The sequence below is a fragment of the Lathyrus oleraceus genome, chromosome 3 (genome assembly GCF_024323335.1).
Source record: "Lathyrus oleraceus cultivar Zhongwan6 chromosome 3, CAAS_Psat_ZW6_1.0, whole genome shotgun sequence".
Classification (NCBI taxonomy): Eukaryota; Viridiplantae; Streptophyta; class Magnoliopsida; order Fabales; family Fabaceae; genus Lathyrus; species Lathyrus oleraceus.
Window position 1 is genome coordinate 291,394,263 of NC_066581.1, and position 16,227 is coordinate 291,410,489.

The window sequence follows — 16,227 nt, forward strand, 5'->3', positions numbered from 1 at the left end:
AGCCAATCAGAAAATTCCCAAAATAGAAACTGGACCTGTAATTTCAACTGCCAAAAATAGAAACTTCTTGATCCTCAACTTGCATCATGATACAAGCTTCAAATGAGTTTTTGCCCAACATGAAAGTTGAAGATCTTGTTCTCCCATTTTCAAAAAGTCCAAGAACTCTCAAATCCCATGTGTGGTTGTCAAGATATGATCAAATCATTTTCATCAATTTTTGAACTTCAAAGGGCCATATCTCCCAAACCATAAGGCCAAATTTGGTGGGGTTTTTTCCTACAAACCACATTTTTCATCCTCTTTCCAAAAATATAAATTTCACTCATCAAAACTTTACCATTCAAAATGGCATTTTTGGACCTTTTTCATTTAAATTCAAAGTTTGACCAAACTTTGACTTTTTGAGTTAGGACCTTTTTCACCATTTTGCCAATTGGAAATGCTTGAAAACACCATTTGTGATTTGTCTAGAGCCCTAAATCATCATTATCTCACCATTATACCATAATTTTAGCAAAGGTGCATAATTGGCAAAATGTGCAATTTGGTTCCATTTGAACAAGACAAGCTAGCAATCCAAGTACAACCACAAAACAGCAGAATTTTAGTCTGTTTACAGCCTGGCCAAAGCCCATTCGACCAAGCTTTCACACCCTCCATTTCACTTGTGCACATAATTAGCAATTGGCCATTTGCTTCATTTACACTAAACCAGTTTAGCACTCACTAAAAGGGTGGTAAACAGACAATATAAGCAAATTATTCTGCTCATTTGAACCCTAGTTGTTACAGCCTACACACAAAAAAATACACACTCACTCTCCTCTTGCATTTTGGCAAAAGCACGAATTCTGCACAAACCCTTCAAAAACCCTTGAGTAACCTTCATTCCTTCATCATCCAAGCACCATTTGGAAGTTGTTTGCAGCCTCAAATCCTTGCTGTAACTGCATTTCTTCACTCTGTTTTCTTCAACCACTCTTCCATGGCAGTTGGGATTTAAAGTCGAATGGAGCAAGTTTGAGCTCAACTAACTTCATCATCCATCACTTGGAGCTTGGACCTTTGACTGTTTGAGCTGAATCATCCAAAACATTGTTGCATCTCAGCTTTTCTGCAGAAGTCAAGTAATTTTCGACCCCTTTGTTTTGTTAAATTGTTGCATGTTTTGGAAAGATCTTTGGATGCTGAATTCACTGATAGCTTTAGTTTTGAGATTGGTTGATTCTATCAAAAGATATGCTGATTTGAAATTTAGTGCTCATGTTGTTTTTTGCTCGAATCCTGTTTGTTCATGTACTTTGATGAAAATGAATAGTGGATTAGGTATGTATGATGCTTAAGGATCACGTTGCAATGTTCATTTATTGTTGCTGTGCATTTTGTTTTTAAGCTCATGAATGTATATATGCGTGCTGCTGTTTAAACCAAACACCCTGTTATTTTTCCAAGAAATCCAGCTCATGTATGTTTTGGTTGCTGTTGAGCATCATGAGTGTGTTATCATGTGGTTCCCATGCTGTTGTTTAATTTTGATTTGTTAATGAACATGAAGATAATGCCTTGCTGTTCATGAATCCTGTCATATTTGCCTGCCTGTTGCATACATACATATGTGTTGGACACTATTGCTGCTGGTGACTGTAGAATGCTTGGTCGAATTTTGTTTATGATGTGATTACATGAATGCATTTTGCTGCTGTTAAACCTTATGAACATGCCTAGAGAATCCATGTGAACCATGTTGAATGTTGTTTGGTTGCTGTATGAATATTACCATTGCCATGTTAGTGGTTTGTTTGTTGGAATTTCAATTAATGATAATGATGATGATGAAGTTATGCTGCTGCTGTTTAAATCCATACCATGCCCAGAATTCTCATGCCTATGTGTGTTTTGGTTGTTGATTAATGTTGCTTAATAATGTTGTTTCATGGCCCTGATCATTGGTTGATGGCTGTGTTCATGTGTTGTTGATTTTAAGTGATGAACAATTGATGTTGAATTTGTTTACTGTAAAAAGCATTGGAAACCCAGGTTGTTATCTACTGTATGCGTCCCTGTTTTCTTATTGGCTGTGCATGTGTTTTTCTTTTTCTAAAAAGAAATTGTTGTTTGGCCGTGGGCCCACCGGTTTAGGGATCCCCAAAAATCCCATCAATGCTGCGCGACAGCCACTGTTGTTGCAGCTTTTTGTTTTCATTCATTTTGCCCTGGCACTGTCTGAGAAACAATGATTGGAGGCGCAGTATGCCATGCATCCATTTGGCCGTGGGTCCCACTTGGTGACTAGTGTGCAGAATGCATTTCTTTTTTCGTCTTCTTCTTTTTTTATTTTTTTAAAATAATCATTTAATCCATGTTATTTGTTCATGTTTTGCTCAATTATTCACTTAACTTGCAAAATTAATTTCTCTTTCAATTTAATTCCAAAAATCCTGATTCTTTTTCCATCATGATCATGATTAAGTCTAGTATTTAATTATGATTTTTAATTAATTTTCCTTTGGTTGGTTTTTAATTGATAATTATTTTCTCAACATGTGTGCATAAATGATACCCTTGGCCATTTCAATTGTGAAATACTCATGTTGTATCCAATGAGTCTGAAATTTTTTGTGATGAAACTAGACATGTTGACCTTTGTTTCCATATAGAGTTTGTGGATTTCCCATTGGTAGTTTGCTGTTTATGATTTTTTGAAGTCATGTGTTACATTTGTTGCTATACCATGATCATGCATTTTCTCTAATTTTGTTCACATGCTTCCTTGCACCCAATTGACCCCAAATTTTGCATGAATGATCCTTTGTATGTCTAATTCATGTATGAATTTTCTTGGAATTTATTGTGCAATTTTCCGTTTGATTGTGATTTTTCTTCCCTGCCTAGTCCATGGTTGACTTTTTGTGCTACATGTTGCCAATTCTTTTGGGAAATTCTCATAACATATCACATGACCATGAAATTTCATATGTGATAACTAGACATCTCAAGCTTTGCATTGGTGTTAATCTCATTCATTTCTCATCTATTTTCAATTTGATATGATTTTTTGAAGTTGACCCATGCTTGTTGACTTTCTTTGTACATGCTTGAACTTGGTTTGACTTCATGATTTTAGTTGACTGCCTTCCTCTCATCCAAATGCCATGAAATTTTACATGTCTACCATGTTAGATGTTAGGATTGAGTGTGATTTATTTGATGATTTTTTTTGAAATTGTTTGAGTTGACTTTTGATGCAAGTCATTCTGTTGACTTTTGTATGCTTTCTTTGCCTTACTTTGACTTCAAATGTTCATGAAATGATCATAATGCATGATTTGAATGTGGGCCCAATTGTGTTAGCTTCTCAAATGTTTGACTTTGGTTTTAGTTGACTTTTACTTGCTGCTTTGACTTTTTCTTTCATCCTTGACCCTAGGCTAGCCCTAGTGGTCTATTGTGCTTACTATTGAGTTTCTGTTTCAGGTTAAGCACCATTGCCATTGAGATCATGCAAATGTGATTGGTTTTGTTTACATGTGAACTAACCTTTGTTTTGCAGATGGTTTGACTCATGTGTTTGAGTCTTGCTTTGCACAGTTGACCTTCTGTAGTCGACTGTTTATCCATTCCTTTTGGTTTTAACTGTGGAACTGTGAACTGATTTGTTTGACTTTTGCAGGTACTTTAGTTGCTTAAGTTCTCTGAACTTGATTTGCTTTGCTTTTTAGCAACTTGCTTGAGGTATAATCTCTTTTACTTCATGTAGTCTGGAGTCCCGGCTTGTTATTTTGGCCGGGCAAACTGTCTGAAGTCCTCCTTAAGAGGCAATGCCTGTGTATGTTTACTTTGTCCCTGTACAGAGTCAAAGACCTCCTAAGTGAAGAGGCAATTGGTGGAAGGTAGGGATATGCAATCTATCCCCCACTATTCAGTGTGTCTTCTGTCTTGCTCACACCACTGTGTTGATGCACTTCAGATAAAAAACCCAAGATCTTGTGCAATTGCACAGTTGAGTCAGTTTAAATGTGTAGAAGGGTTCCCGCTTTCTGAACCCACACATTCTTGTCAAATGCTCTCTCTGGCCAGGGATAGAAGCAATGAGGCACACCCCTCATCTCCTATTCATCTGCTTCACCTTAGCCTCTCAATGGCAAGGTTAAGAGCACACTCACCCTATTCCAGTTGGCCCTAGTGCCTAACCTTTTGCTTGAGCCTCTTGTATGCATATAGAGTGTGCTTCTTGTGATTGTGATTGCCTGTTTGCTTTGCCTCTTTAGGTTTAGCTTAGACTTGCCCTTGTGCAAGGTAGGTTGTGTGGCTTAACCCTTGTGTGAGCCATACTTAGAACTGTTCGGCCGAACTACGGCAACTCTGATTCTCATGTTCAGATGAGATACGTAGGCACGAGATGCAATGTCTTGTCGAGTTTGACTAACAACTAATCCGTGCTTGTTTTCGCCCTCGTTGCGATCCTTTCTCTCGCCCTCGTTGCGATCGAGCCTTTTCCTTTCTCTCGCCCTCGTTGCGATCGAGCCTTTTCCTTTCTCTCGCCCTCGTTGCGATCGAGACTTTCCCTTTCTCTCGCCCTCGTTGCGATCGAGTCTTTTTTCCCTGCCTGCCGAACTACGACAACTCTGATTCTCACGATCAGGTGAGATACGTAGGCACGAGACGCGATGTCTTGCCGAGTTTGACTAACCACTAACACTAACTTCTTTTCTCTCACCCCTGTTGTGATTGAGATCTCTTCTTTCTCTCGCCCTCGTTGCGATCGAGACCTTCTCTTCTCTCGCCCTCGTTGCGATTGAGACCTCCCCTTTCTCTTGCCCTAGTTGCAATCGAGACCCTTGCTTCCTGTGCAAGCCTTGTCTAGGATAGGTTGGCCCTTGTGCCATTTAGCTAGAAACCTTAACTTAGGGTTGACTTTGCATGACAACATCTAGGCTCGAGTCGTAGTCTCCCTAGAGTTGTGTCTCCCTCTGTTATCTGGTTAGGCTAGACCTTTGTCCCTGCGTAGGGGAACTACATCGCCCTGATCTTCACACCAGATGAAGTATGTAGGCAGGAGATTGAGCTGATCTCTCCGGGCGCCGCCCTTTTTTTTTCTTTTTGTGTGTGTTGTTTGACAGTTGCTAGGCTCGAGTGCCTGACTCCTTAGCAATTCGTTGTCTGTTTGTTTGTGTTTGACAGTTGTAGGCTGAGTCCCCGACTCCCTATCTATCTGTTGTGTTGTTTAGGTTCGGATGTCAATGTAAGTCCAGTGATTGGCATTTGGGCTCCATGTTTGCCTCTTTGCGTGTGTTTTAGGTTCGGATGCTGACATAAGTCCAGTGATTGGCAGTCAGGCTCCACGTTTGCCTTTGTTTTGTTTGTCTGTGTGCGTGTCAGCCGAGCTACGAATGCTCTGATTCTTCTCTCGTCCGAGAAGATACGTATGCATAGGATACGATATCCTAGCGAGCATGTGTCGTTTCCCCAGTCCGAACTACTTCGACTCTGATGTCTATGCCTGATAGACTAAGTAGGCCCAGGATGCGACATCCTGCCGAGTTCAGTTTCAGTCAGTCTCCCGCTTTTCTTTCAGCCAGTTGTGTGTGTGAGTTTTGAGCAGTGTTTAGCAACCAATTTTCCTTTCTAGTGTGCGTGGATCCCGTAGAGTACTACGGATGCGTAGGGTGCCTAACACCTTCCCTTCGCATAACCGACTCCCGAACCCATCTTCTTTGGTCGCGAGACCATGTTCTTTCCTAGGTTTACTTCGAGCGTTTCCTTTCCCTCTTTTGGGATAAATAACGCACGGTGGCGGCTCTGTTGATTTCTTTCTTTTCCCGCCGGTTTTTCGCGCGATGCGACAGACCTCACCGGACTGGTCCACCTTCAACCATCACTGAAATGACTCCAAGTATATTGAAAGATACAGGGAGTTGAATTTTGAAAATCATGGTCTGAGTTGCTTCGATTTGACCTCAAGGCAACTCAATCTTCTTGCCTACATTGGTAGGACTTCAGACAACCAAAAATCAATAAAAATTATGGAGAATTGAGTGAGAATCAAAGAGATGAAAAAATTGTGAAAATCACCTTCACTGCAGATGGCCACGATCTTGCTCTCAATTATGCTTAACCTTGCTCTGGATGCTTGATGGAATGGAAATGAATCAAGAAAGAAGCAGGACTCTTGGAGATTTGAATCTCAAAATAGTGGAGATTCAAACTCAATTTCTAATGGAAATCCTTAAGGTTATCCTCTGAATGAAGGTGTTTAGGGCTAGGGATTCAAAGCTGGCGTGCCAGGGTCCACAATTCTGAGTGAATGAGCTTCTATTTATAGCTAATGCATTGTTATTTGCACAATTGTTTCAAACTTTCAAAGATAGCAATTTCACTTTGCATGGATACATGGGCGTGTGATAGGCCCATGTAATGATTCATTCATGTCCAAAATCATGTGTAAGCATTGCTGAAGTCATGTTAACAAGCCATGCACTTGTGTATGGAAGTTGGAAATCCAATTATGTCAAATGGTCATCCAACTTTAAGCCATGCGCAAGTCACTCATACTTTGTCCAAATGGGTTGAAATTGGACTTTTTGGAACAGCTAGATCAAGAGGAACAACTTTCATATTGAACACTTTTTCATGTTAAGCTTGGATCATGATGAATTTTGAGGTGTAAGTTTGGAAAATCAAACAGATCAAAATAATTTCTAAGTACCAAGCCATATGTTCACTCCTTCCACCTTGGGCAACTTTTTCTATGGACTTCAAATGAGAAACATTCCTTCATAAAAGTTGTAGCTCTCTCAAAGTAATTAAAATTGGTCACAAATTTTACCTCATTTGGATTTAGTATGAAGGAGTTATGAATTTTAGAAGTTGAGGAAAATCACTTGTTCAATGGTATTGGCCCAAAATGACCTATAATGTCTCCTCATATCATATGCATTTAAAATTTGAATTTTCTCTTCATTAATACATAAAAGTTTAAGTATACATCTTGAATTTGATTGTGAAACTTGAATAACGTTCATCTCATAAAAATTGAGCAAGTTATGGTCTTGGGAAGTAAACCTCCAAATTAGGGTTTAGACAAAATGACCTATAATCTTTCATCATAAAAAATGACTTTCCAAGCAAAACTAGATCTTGAACTCAACATGAAAGTTGTTTTTAATGTCATTTAGAGTAATGTTTCTCTTGGAATCATTTTCATATGACAACAATTGTAGGAGATAGGGTCTAGGGAACCCAAGTTTTGATTAGTTGAATTCCTCTGGTCAACCACCATGAACCAACTTGCTATCTTGACATTTTCTTGACTTTTGAGACTCATGGAGGATCATATATGCCTAAGATGATGAAATGTGAAGTATCCCTTGAAATATTTGATCAATTGGTGAAGAAACTCGTTGGAAAAGTTACATAAGATACCCAGATGAATTAGGGTTTCCAAGGAAAACCAACTCCAAACTCTTGATGATTTCTTGATCAAAATAAAATGTGAAGATCATGGGGATTCATATATGATGCTTAGAGACACAGTAAACTAAATCTTTATTGAGCTCCTTGTAATGTGGGTCTTAAACCTTAGATGTGGGCTTGATAGATCAAAGGTGAGCATGTGCCCTACCTATAAAATAGTTAGATTATACAAGGACATATTTTTGATATTTTGGTTAGTAAATGATAAGGAAACAAAATATGATACAATCACATGGTTCTTGATGATCTCTCCCAATGCAAATCCAATGAATGAGGGATAAAGAGGATGCCAAGGTGTGATCCCAATGCCAATGTATATGACGATAATAGCATGAGGGATGCTAGGGTCAAAATTGTGGTCTTACAACTGCCCCTATTTAAGGATGTTCTAGCTGAGGAGATGAAGGTTAAAATCTTCGTATCGGCTTAGTAGAAAGGACTTAAAGTACATCATATAGAAACAAATTTTGATCCCTAAGAGACCTCATGATGCATATGGATGAATGCATGCAAAAATAATCTTTGTGGGGAAAATATTGCCATAAAGGAAAAGAATCCGGAGAGACTGAAAGTCCGCATGAGTGTAATGCATTTCCATGACGAAAACTCATTGGGGAGACAGAGACTCTGGGGGATTAAAAGGTCGTGCGTAGGCCAGGCTACGACTTTAAAAATTGTTGGGCGACACAAGGGATTACACTAAAATAAATCAATGGAAAGACTCAGTCGGGGCACAAAGGGACATCTGCAAAGGGAGACTAATAAATCGGCACAAAACTGAAATACTAGACCCAAACAGGAAAAAGGCGATTTCACTGAGGAAATACGCACTCGAACTCAACTGGGGAAGAAACGATCTTCAACATAGGAGAAACAGAAATATACTATCCATTACCGATTACTGGGTAAGGGAGGACATCCGTTACCTTTTAGGGTAAACATATCAAGGATGACTCGCTGAGGGCAAACCTTGATATGTTTACCCTAAAAGGTAACAGATGTATTCCTTACCAGTTACTAAGTGTATTCCTTACCAGTTACTGGGTAAGAATAACCTGCTGGGAAAAGCCAAAATAGGATTTACAACTACCGGTTACTGTGCAGAATACCAAAGAGAGAGAATATATATCACTGGTTAAAAGCGAACATATCAAGGATAGACTCAAAGGAAAGAAAATCGTCATCGGTTAGGATGAACATATCAAGGATAGACTTGCTTGGGTACATTAGGAAGGATATTAGTCACCTATTAAGATGAACATATCAAGGATAAACTGCCTGAAAAGTAGTGATTACATCTATCGAATACTGGATAGAATACCGAAAAGAGAATATCCATCATCGGTTAAGATGAACATATCAAGGATAGACTCAGAGGGGAGAAATAGGAATTACATCTATCAGTTACTAGATAGAATACCAACAAGAGAAGATTTGTCACCGGTTAAAGTGAACATATCAAGGAGAGACTATGCTAAAGGGGAAAAAGCAGGATTTATAACTACCGGTTACTGGGCAGAATACCGCAAAGAGAAGGAAACCCATCACCGGTTAGGATGAACATATCAAGGATTAACTATCTGGGGAACAAAATAGGAATTACAACTACCTTTTTACTGGGTAGAATACCAAAAAGATAATATTTGTCATCAGTTAAGATGAGCATATCAAGGATAGACTCAAAGCAGGGGAAGAAAATATCTGTCATCGGTTATGATGAACATATCAAGGATATACTTCCTAGGGGAACGTGAAAACGAATCCGCTGGGGAGAAAAGGATGCTCTTGCCGGGTATTGGACAAAAGTGAAAAACATGAGAAGAATATTACTAGTTACTGGGTAATAGGATCTTAGGGGACCAAAAACATCTATCTAGGCAAGATCTAGAAAGAGACGGTCAATCAAAGACTCAACCCAATGAGGACATAACTCAAGGGGAGTGATTCCACTCAGACTGACAACTGGGGAGGAAATTGAAATAAAAATCATCCACGAGGAAATAACTCAGTGGGGAATGATAAAGGTTAAATCTTTTATGCTTACGGGCTGACACTTTACAGTTGAAAGAGGACATACAAACCCAATCTGCATGGGAAAAAAATATACCATCATAGTAGAGGATCAAAAAAACAATAAATCACAAAGTGTAATAATGCAATAATGAAATTTATGAATGTATATGTATATGTATATATGATGATTATGCTGACAAAACGATCACAAAGGATACAAATGTTACTAGTCTGAATCATAGATACAATTCTCCACTAATTCGCAAAGGAGGGAAACAACTGCTGGAGAGATCAATGTGAAAAGGAATGCATAAGAACCATCCACCTCAAAGGCTCAACCCAGGCTGGGGAAAATAGGAGGGAAATCTGCTGAGAAAATGAAAAATCATCTCTGCAGGGAATTTTAGGTCAACACCATATCAAATAGGGGACAACCTTCACTACGCCAAATAAGGGAAAAGAGGGCGCTTTTTTTAGCCTATAACAGCGCTTTAAAGTGCCCTCTAATCTAGCGCTGACATAGGTAAAGACAACGCTTTTTTTCCTGGTGAAAGCGCTCTCTAAAGTGGCACTTTAAGCCCTTTAAGGGCCACTTTAGAGGATGCTTTTTAAAGAAAGCGCCATCTAAAGTGGAAACTTTTAAGGGTTTAGAGGGCGCTTTTACTGGAAAGTGCCCTCTAAAGTGGAAACTTTTAAGGGTTTAGAGGGCGCTTTTACTGGAAAACGCCCTCTAAAGTGGAAATTTAAAGGGTTTAGAGGGCGCTTATTTTGGAAAGCGCCTTCTAAAGTGGGTGGTTATTTAATTTTTTTATTTTAAAAAGCGCTATATTTATTTATTTATTTTAGACAACCTGTATATTGAAGCAGTACACCTAAAACTATATAATTTGAAGCCCTTTTTCACACATTGCATTCAACAAGCCTTATATACAACAATCCATACATATACAACAATCCACTGATATATAATCGTTTAACTTCTAAAGATTCTAAATATACAACCAATTCATAACTTAAAAAGAAATAAAACTAAGTAGCAAAAGCATCTCTGAGATGTATGTTTTTTTTGCTAGCCGTAGTCTTCTTAGCAACAACCTCTTTTTGTTCAATATCAATAGCATGAACCTAAAATATCATAAAATTAGTTAGGTGAAGTATAAGATCAAGAATTAACATTTTCTATGCATAAATATCATATAATTGTGTTTATACCTTTTTTTTTTATGCAACTGACTCGATTTGCTGTAATAAAAGCCATTTTACCTGTAATAAAGAAAACAATTAAAATCATTTGACCTGTACCTTTTTCACTAAGTTCTCTTTCTTTTCTTGGTTGGAATATGTTCTACATGTCTCTTAACAACACAGACGGTTGGATTGATCCAAATACCCTCATTATGATCATTTCTAATATATGAATCATTTGATATAATATTCTCATCTTGATCATTTCTGGTAAACGATTCAATCTCAACATCAATATCACCTTGATCTCCAGTGTTCTCATCAATTACTTTGTTGGAAAAAAGAACTATATACCATTTCATACTTTTCGGATCATTGACATAGAACATTTGTCTAGCTTGAGAGGCTAGAATAAAAGACTCATCTTTGTATCCCACCCTATTAAGATCCACTTGCAAAAATCCTGACTTATCCATTCGAATTCCGTTATTATTTTCAACCCACTTGCAACCAAATATAGGAATCTGAAACTTCTCATAATCAAACACCCAAATGCGCTCGATAACACCAAAATACGACATATTTGCAAATTTGGGGTTTAAGTCCTTCACACTTGATATGTGCATTGCTTCAGCTACCACGGTGACACCACTATTCTGCATAGTACTTTTATCATCTTGTTCTTTGGTATAAAATGTGTATCCATTAATCACGTATGCGCTATAAGAAAAAACATGGAAACTTGGACCATATGCTAAGCATCTCAACCTTTCTGTTATTGAAGCGGGATCTGAATAACACTTTGAATAAATATGATCCTTAAACCAAGGTATAAAACATCAATTGTGCTCTCGTACTATCCAATTTTCATTTCTATTGGGATTTAAACCTCGGAGAACATCCTTGTGAATTTCAACATACGGCTCAACCTCATTCTGGAAGAATAGAACGTATACCTATTGGGAGAAAATGTTCCATTATAACATGGCAATCATGGGTCTTTAAACTCTTTAACTTGAGGTCTTTCATAGACATAAGTTTTCTAATATCTGAAGAGTACCCTTCTGGAACTTTAACTTCACTTAGAAACTTACACAATGTTTTTTTCTCCTTTCTAGATAGAGTATAAGCAGCAGGCGGTAGATATGTTCGTTTTCCTTTCTTCAAGGGTCCTAATTCAGTTCTTATTCCCATCGCTATCAAGTCCTTTCTTGCCTTAAGGCCATCCTTAGACTTTCCTTGTATATTGAGTAACGTGCCAATAACACTTTCAAATACATTTTTTTCAATATGCATAACATCAAGAAAATGTCTCACAGACAAGGACTTCCAATACGGCAATTCAAAAAAAACTGACCTCTTCTTCTACCCACTTTTGACAAGTGTGTGGGCAAAAGGCTTGCCAAACTGAGTATCCAAATCTTTCACCTTTTCAAAAATTTGATCACCCGTCAATATAGGTGGAGCTCTGCCTTATTCTGTCTCTCCATTGAACGTCTTTCTCCATCCACGGTAGTGATGATTTGAATTTAAGAATCTCCGATGACCGAGAAAGACATTCTTCTGACCAAACTCCAAGTGCTTCCAATTTGTTTTATCTTCACAAATAGGACACGCACATTGACCTTTTATGCTATACCCTGATAGATTTCCGTATGCTGGAAAATAATTAATTGTGCCAAACAACATCGCCCTCAAGTTGAAACTTTCTTTCCTATATCCATCATAAACCTCCACACCGGTCTCCCACAAAATCTTTAAATCTTCGATTAAGGGCTTCAAGTACACGTCTATGTCATTCCCTGGTTGTTTAGGTCCAGAAATCAACATAGACAACATCATGTACTTACGCTTCATACATAGCCATGGAGGTAGGTTATAAATCATAATAATCACAGGCCATGTACTGTGTGAGATACTCTGGATACCATGTGGGTTCATTCCATCAGTAGATAATGCCAAACGAAGGTTTCTTGATTCTTCTCCAAATTCATGATAATCATTATCAATTTTCAACCACTGTGGTGAATCTGCCGGATGTCGATACATTCCATCTATAATTCTTTCATCTGCATGCCAGGTCAAGTGTCTTGAATCGGTTTCACTATGAAACATGCATCTAAATCTCGGAATAACAGGAAAATACCACAAGACTTTTGCTCGAGACAACTTGTTCTTATATCGCGAGACACCGCATTTAGGACACTCATTTAACGATGCATACTCATTTCGAAACAAAACGCAATCGTTTGGACATGCATGTATCTTATCATAGCTCATGCCAATAGAGCACAACATCTTTTTGGTCTCATATGTTCGATTGGGAAGAACATTATCCTCAGGAAGCATATCTTTCAAAAGGGCTAATAACTCTGTGAAACTTTTATCCGACCATCCATTGCCCGCCTTTAAGTTGTACAACTTTAATACCGCAGACAATCTTGTGAATTTAGTGCAACCATCATACAAAGGTTTCTCTGCATCACTTACCAACCTCTCAAACATTTCGGGACAATCCTTAAGATCTCCTTCAAGTGCTTCTGCAATCTCTTCAACTCGATCACAATCGTATGTATCTGAGCCACTATAGTTTGAGGCATAGGTCGTACTATCCCCTGGTTCAACATTCTCGTTACTTTTCTCACCATGAAAATTCCAACATGTATAACTTTGATCAATTCCATGCCTCATTAGATGCGATGTCAACTGAACTGCGTCAACCCGTTTCCCATAACAACAACCCAAGCAAGGACATATCATTCTACTGGGGTCTTCGGCGTGCGCAACGGCAAACTTAACGAATTCTGATACCCCATTCTCGTACTCTCTCGACAATCGATTGGAAGACATCCATGTATTATCCATTACTAATTAGAATAAACAAAAAACAATTTCAGAAGAGAAACCAAAAATGGGATGAGACAAAACAATTTCGCTTTATTGAGTTAGTCTCTGTGCAGGGCATTCATGTCTCCAACAATAACCCAAAACCAAAACAATTTTGGTTTATTGAGTTAGTTTCTCCACATTTTCAAATATCTCTGACTTCAATAGCATGAGAATGTATGAACCATGCATTAAGCATTAGTGGTATGCACTAATTTGTAGCATAGTTATATATCATCATATAGTTTTTACAAAAGATAAACATTGACTAGAAAATACATATGTAGAATTGTATAATGGTTTAACTGAAAGCTAACAGAAGAATAGTCGACTCTAATTTACTCTATCAAATAACATCCATACCTAAACTTCTTAAGTTACTAGCTACGCTATGTATGCTAGAATAAATACACTCATAAGCTGCATAGTGTACCTTTGATTGGTAGAAGGTGTTTTAGATATTGCTGCCTCCTTTTTCTACATCGAGAAACAAATGGAACAGTTGGTGAAATTTAACCCATAATGCCTAGTCTCCATTGCTAGCATTGCAACACAATAATTATTGTTGAGAATACTCAATAAATGTATGAACCAAGAAAAATGAAACCAAAAATGAACAATAGCGAACGTCAGAAGAGAAACCAAGTAATATGAAGATTAGAAAAATACCTATGGTGTCAAAATCGAACAGCTAACAACAAATTAATAGAAGGAGGAAACGTCGTAGATCTAACAGAGGTGGAAGGAGAACGCCTTAGAAGTAGCGAAAATCGTAGCAGTGAGATCCCTAACGTGAAAAAGAACGAAAATAACAGAGAGTGAAATAACAAAACGCGCAGTATGTTATAATTTTAATGTTTACTAAAGGGGACCTTAGAGGGCGCTTGTGGAAAAAAAGCGCCCTCTAAATGGGGCCTAAGAGGGCGCTTATGAAAGCGCTCTCTAAGGCTTTCCAAAAGCGCTTTATAAACTGGAAATGCACATGGACTTATAGAGCGCTTTTTTAAAAGCGCCCTCTAAGGGTAACCTTAGAGGGCGCTTTCTAAAAAGCGCCCTGTATTGTTGTCCCTCTATCTCCTCCTTATTTTTTCGCTTCACCTTAGAGGGCGCTTTATTAAAAAAGCGCCCTCTAAAGTGCGCTGTCTATTCCAGTTGTTCGCTCCTTATTTTTTCGCTTCACTTTAGAGTGCGCTTTTGTAATAAAGCGCCCTCTAAGGCGCGCTGTCTATTCCAGTTTTTGGCGTAGTGCTTGTAGAGGAAAACTACAACACTGCTCAGAATCAGAACTAGGAGAGGTTAGGGACAACTCTGATGGCGATTTGCAGGGAAACAACATTCTACCGATCTATGCGAACTGCTGCAAATAATGTGCCTACTACTCGAGGGAGGCAAGTACAAACTCATCTGGGGGAAACCAACTAAACTTGGCTCCTGACATGTTGTCGAGGATAAGAAGGGATCACGCCAATTGCTTGGGGAGAACCAATAATGCTCCACATTTAGGGCTTATCACTTTTCAAACCGTTGTTGATATTCCTTTAAATGATATCGATTGCTTTTAAAGTAACTGCTTTTATATATTTAACAAAACATGATTTTGATTTAAAATTTAATTTCAAAAATGATCATAATAAAATTCTATCCTATTTAGCTGAAATAAACAATAGTAGAAACAATTGGATAAAAAGCTCAACTTTATTTAATGGAATGGTAGTCTGTAAATGACAAGACTCCATAGATCTTTACGAAAGTTGAAATATGGTAATTTACATGGAAAAGAGATACATTGAGTACAATGATCACTAATCCTTCTATAAACTTTTGATATCCACTATGCTCTTGGTGTCTCTGCTGGAGATGGGGAATCAGAATTGACCGACTTGCTCAAGAATGTCTTCAAAACTGAAGATCAACAGGATGCAGTTACTTGCCATAATCCCTAATTTTTGCATAAATTTCCCCAAGGTGGGGTACTTAATTTATCGGGATAATTCTTTTTGTTTTATGTCTCTAATTTTTTCTTGGATCGCCCTCTCTAGTTTCAATCCACCGAGACGCTCATTTTTGCCTAAGCCGCCCTTTCAGGTTTTCAACTTAGCAAGCTGTTCTTTTCTTTTTAGGCGAAGTATTTCTTGACTGCATCGACATTCATAGGACGAGTGAACTCTTCACCATCCATAGTTGTAAGAATCAAAGCACCGCCTGAAAAGGCTCTCTTAATAACATATGGACCTTCATAATTAGGAGTCCATTTGCCCCTAGAATCTGGTTTGAAAGTGTAGCGGGGTATTCGTTACCTTATGATTTATTGATTAAACCAAAAGTAAGCATACAATTCGAGTCGCCACCGCACTTTTATTTGTCCAAAGGAAAGGCTAAAAAGCGAACAAAATCCAAGTAAGAAGTTTTATCAAATCAAAAACTAATAAAAATGTCAGAGATCTGGGTAAGGGGGTTGGTTATGAGATGGGAAGGTTTTAAGCACCCAAAACATCCTTAGTACTCTAAGGGAGCCCTTTTTGCAAAGATGTATTGTAGGCTGGTATTTGTGCAAACAAGATTGGAGAGATGAGAAAAGAATATACATATTTACAATTTTGTTGTTTGAATGGATGAACCCATTGCCTACGTACCATCACAAAGGTAGGATCAAAACCTCGTAGTTCA